We start from the raw sequence: 4,986 nt of genomic DNA on the forward strand, positions 1-4,986 counted from the left end.
GGGTAATTTAGATGATTTTCAACGAGAGAGAGGAAGCTTTGGAGAAGCTTCTCGGAAGCATGATCAAGGTTATCAAAGCCTGTAGAGATAACAAGAACGAGGAAAAGGTCAAGTGGACCACATTCGGAACGGCTGGGAGGCCCCTAGGGACATGGTCAGAGCACTTCTGTGAGATGCTGCTGGTGGGAGCCCCACTTGAGCATGCAGAAGTGAAGAGGAAGTGGAAAGAGAAGGACCCCCTTCAAGTTCCCTTTCTATGACTCAGTGCTGACTCAAACTACATTTCCTGCATGTAGCCATGCATCTATAATAGATTTCATGTGGCCTTTTCAATATAAACAAGAGACAACCCACTGGACTAGATTTATGCTTCTTCTTTACTTGTTAGTATCTGATTATATTTCCCCAGGCCTACTGCCCTCAGTAGGCACGAGAGCTTTCTACCTGTCCTCTGATTTGGGCTCATTTCCCTGAGTCACAAAGCCCTGCCTTCATCCTTTCTGTCTCTCACATTCGGTTCAGTGTTCTCTACACCCGGCCTCCTTCAGCACCCCTGGCCTCCTTCAGCACACCCTTCAGCACACACTTCCTTCCCCACACCTGGCCTCCTTCTGCAGCACACCCGGCCTCCTTCAGCACAGCCGGCCTCCTTCCCCACATCCGGCCTCCTTCCCCACACCTGGCCTCCTTCCGCACACCCGGCCTCCTTCCCCACACCCGGCCTCCTTCCCCACACCCGGCCTCCTTCAGCACATCTGGCCTCCGTCACTACACCCGGCCTCCTTCCCCACACCTGGCCTCCTTCTGCAGCACACCCAGCCTCCTTCAGCACACCCGGCCTCCTTCAGCACACCCGGCCTCCTTCAGCACACCCGGCCTCCTTCCCCACACCTGGCCTCCTTCCCCACACCCAGCCTGTCATTTGCCTCCCGATGAGGAGCACTGAGGCACGGCCCTCATCTAAGCACAGCCAAGCAAGAGTCATGAAGCCAGGGAGGAGGGAGTTTCCAGGACTGGGAGAGACCTTCTGAAACTTTTGTTGGAAGGAATAAATCAGTCAGAAGTCAGAAGAAAATAGTTTCAAAACCATTTCACATCAATCACAGATATCCACGTGTTATCAAATTTGTAAAAACATGACAGAGTTAGCTAGAAACAAAACAATCAAAATAATATTTGTAGGCTTCTTCTCAAAAGCTCATGTTTGTTGTTTCTTTCTCCCATACATGGCTTAAATATTTGCTCTTAGATAAAATGAAAACTCAGTGATGTAGCATAGTCTAATTTGTCTCATCTCAGAAATACCCTAGGGGGTTCCAAGAGGTTGAGGCTTCAGAATCCTGATTATTTTGAAATAGGAAAAAAAAAAGAGTTTATGGTGAAACTTAAAGTTATGTGTCTTTAAAATACGCGTTTACAGCAGCTTTTATTCATAGCCCAAATCGTAAACCACTCAAATGCCCATCAGCTGGTGAGTGGATGAACAAACTCGGTGCATTTATATGCTCCACAACAACCCAGCCAGAGAGCAGACGACCCATACATCCAGCATGGATGGACCTCCAAAGCATTATGCTAAGTGGGAGAAACCAGGCTTGAAGGTGCACTACAATCTGTACAATTTCATTCACACGACAGATGCAAAAGATCAATGGAATCAATACTGATAGAAAGCCTATGGTGGTCACCCATGGCTGGGGTGGCAGGGCCTGGGTGAGGAGGAGCACAGCCTGGGGAGCCTGCAGAGAGCTGGAATGTCCCCCCTGACATGGTGTTGGCTACACAAGGTATGAAACATTCTTATTTTCTTCTCTTATTTTCTTTTAAGCCATCCAATTTATGGTCATTTGTTACAGCAGCCACAGGAAACTAATACACACTCAGATAGCTCCTTTTCTCCATTTATTTTTCTCTTCTTTGTGAGGACACCCAAAAGGCAATGAGAATTCAACTTCCTGATCTCATCCAACTTTTCTTCTACATTTTCTTAGTATCTATGTTTCATCCTGGGTACCCTGATGCCGTGTGGAGTCATGCACACTCGGTTCCTAAGCCAAGTCTCTGATTGCCAGTGGGCCAGCAAGTGGATCTTCCATATTCTAAACCCTGTGCTTCTGGTTTCCACTGACTGAGTTCCCTTTGGAGTTGCGCGGTTGAGCACAGTGAGAAGATGTCAGTCCTTGACCAAAGGCCTTCCCCTGCAGCACATCATGGGATTCTCCTGGGCACTGGCTCCTAGGGCAGTGACGCAATGCAGGCGAAACCCCAGTTCCTGTCCTAAAAGCCTGCACACCCAGGCTTTTCCTGGAGAAGCCTGTCCCCCTCCATACTTCTCTGTCCTTGTCCTCTGCAGAGCTCTTCCTTTCCTCTCCATGCTGGCCGAAGACCATGGCCTGTGGTGGTGTCCTGCAAGGAGCTGTCTCCATTCTTTTCCACGCCAAATTCTAACTTCCACTGGAGTCCACGGTCCAGTCTGTGAGGCTATTGGGGGTTGAAGACAGGAAACATTTTTATTTTCTTCTCATCCCAGTGCACAGGGAACGATCAAATCCAGGGTAGGAAGAGAGAGGGTCCAAATTGAGAAAGTAGCAATGGCAATCTTATATTAAATCCCCAGAGAAATGCTAAGTCACCTTTTCTTTAAAATCAAAACACCATCCTTTAAAATGTGAATGGCTAAGGTGACAGTAGGAAAGGCGCGAAGGGTAGACGTGGGCAGTAATTTAAAAATGAAGCTCAGCCACACAGAGGTAGGTCCTCAACCTCTCACCAGGTAGACCTTCTCAGCCCCCCTGCATGTCTGCCAACACCCACAGGGACTGTGAGACTTTCTGGGGACCCATAAGTATCTTCCCCTGAGCAAAATGACCTCCTTCAAGACCAGCATGGCGTGGCCTGAGGCTGCCTTCGATGCCCTCAGGTATTCGTGGCTGCTAGAGTCTCTGCTAGGAGCATCCCAGCATGTCTGTCCTAGTGTCCCTGCACCCCCGGGGACTTGGGTAGTGATTGGACTCTTGCACTGTTTCCAACACTTTTCAAAGCTTAGCGGGAGCCTGCTGTGAGGACAAAATACAAAGACCCCATCTTTGGCGGTGGGAATCTTTTAAAATCAGTTATGCTAATTTAAGTTAGTTCACGACAAGATGAAAAACTCTGGCCACCCTGTATGTTGCCCGTGAACACCGACGACGACGCACATTCATCAGCAAGCAATCAATGTTGTGTGGTTTGCAGACAAAAATCTGTGACAATGTGCTTCCTACTGGGAGCCGTAATAAAGGTGGCCTCGGTGGCGAGGGAAATTAGAGATTACGACTGTAAATCTTTCCAGGGCTGTCTTTATACAAAATCTCTCTCAACCTAATTACTCACTTTCTGTTTTACTTATTTTTTTTTAAATCCTTTCATAAATATTATACTGCCAGCCATCTACTCTCCTCCCCCTTCTCCCTTCTCGCCACACAATGGGAGCCCAGTGAATGATTCACAGCGCGGTTCTGGAGACCTCTTAAAAATGATGACATAAAGGAATGACTCCTACATTACGGAAGTGACTCAGCGTACAGAGACCCAGTATGGGAAAGGACCTGTGTCTTGTCATCTCAGCTCACCTCCTCGATTCTTCTGAATCTGCTTCTCCATCCCCACTCCCAGCAATAAGCTGCCCCTTAGTGGACGGATATGGCCAAGGGCAGGGACTCATCTCCTTCTATTTCTCAGGTCTCCTGCAGTACCCAGAGCCTCCTGAGCACCTGGTAAGATAGCCAAGGGCTCCTGGAATGACGGGAAACTGCCACCATGGAACTTAAGATGCTGTTAAGTAAGCCAGGGCGATTAATAAATGATGAAGATGGGGCTTGATGACTACACGGTCACTTGCCCAAGGTTTGACCTTTGCCTGGGTGGCTTGAAAAGGCTGCGGGGAACAACCAAGTGTTCTGGTACAAATCTGGGGACAAGGTGAGAGACTGTGAGAGAAGGAGAGGGTCTGAATTCAGTTACATCTGCAGGCGCAGCTGCAGGCCTGGTGGTGTGCTTAAGAGGTCCTTACTGTGGGTTTGAGGAAATTTCAGTTCATGTTCAGCTTACAGCCCTGGTCACTTTAATATGCAGCCTGGCGTGACCGGACACCTCATTTGTTTTTCCATGTGGCACAAATAACATTCTATGTTAATGAAAATCGAAATGAAAGAAAAAATCTCGCCCCGGATTCACCACAGAAATAAATGGCCGTTTTCATTCTTTCATGTTCTGTGTTCTTTTACCCAAATGAACAACCTTCTGTGTGGTTATAGCTGTCATGTCGGCACAGTTCCGCATTCTGGTTTTTGTTGGACATTTTTATTCCATCCATTTTTCTCTGTTGTTGTGAGAGCTCATCGCTTTGCAGGCTGGAGTGTGGGTTGCACCCGACTTTGTCATTTCCCTTGAGGAGGTTCTGGTTGGAGCTGGTGAAGTCTGTTGTTGGGGGTCAATAGGGTCCACTCTGGCAGAGAGCTTGGTGGGGGCCTGTATGATCATGGGCTGGGAGAAGAGGGTCATTGAGATTGCGCAGAAAGGTCAACCCCTTCATCTTCTTTCCAGCCACAGCCTTGCTGGGATTTGTAGGGATCATGGTGCTGGTGGGCCTGGTGGGCAAGAGGTGGGCAGGCCCTGCAAACCTTAATCGCCAGACATGGGCCTTGGGAGTCTACAGCCTCGTCACAGGCCCAGGAAGTAGGTCTGAATGGCCGGTGATCTATGCAGCCAACTGTGGTAGCACAGGCTGGCTAGCCCTGCTCAACACAGGAGCCCCGAGGGCCTGGCCTGTGTCAAGAATTGATAGGCTTGAAGAAGCTTGGGAATCATTCCAGTTTTCGCTTATTTATCCTGATCTCAGTTTACACTGCCTAGGCCATTCGGTCTATTTATTCTGGATTCTTACTCTGCCTCCTTCCATAAAAGATTTGCAATGTCTTGCCCAAGACGCCACAGACTCTGATATTC

General features: G+C 48.6%; 1 long non-coding RNA gene across 1 annotated transcript; it reads right to left on the minus strand.

The window, feature by feature from the left end:
* Window positions 1–1,075: 1,075 nt before the first annotated feature.
* Window positions 1,076–3,805, minus strand: LOC144365839 (uncharacterized). Its single transcript, XR_013424572.1, has 2 exons — window positions 3,612–3,805; window positions 1,076–2,481 (listed from the first exon to the last, which is right to left on the minus strand). It is a non-coding gene; the product is annotated as an uncharacterized LOC144365839 (long non-coding RNA).
* Between the last annotated feature and the right edge of the window lie 1,181 nt (window positions 3,806–4,986).

The sequence above is a fragment of the Ictidomys tridecemlineatus genome, chromosome 8 (genome assembly GCF_052094955.1).
Source record: "Ictidomys tridecemlineatus isolate mIctTri1 chromosome 8, mIctTri1.hap1, whole genome shotgun sequence".
Classification (NCBI taxonomy): Eukaryota; Metazoa; Chordata; class Mammalia; order Rodentia; family Sciuridae; genus Ictidomys; species Ictidomys tridecemlineatus.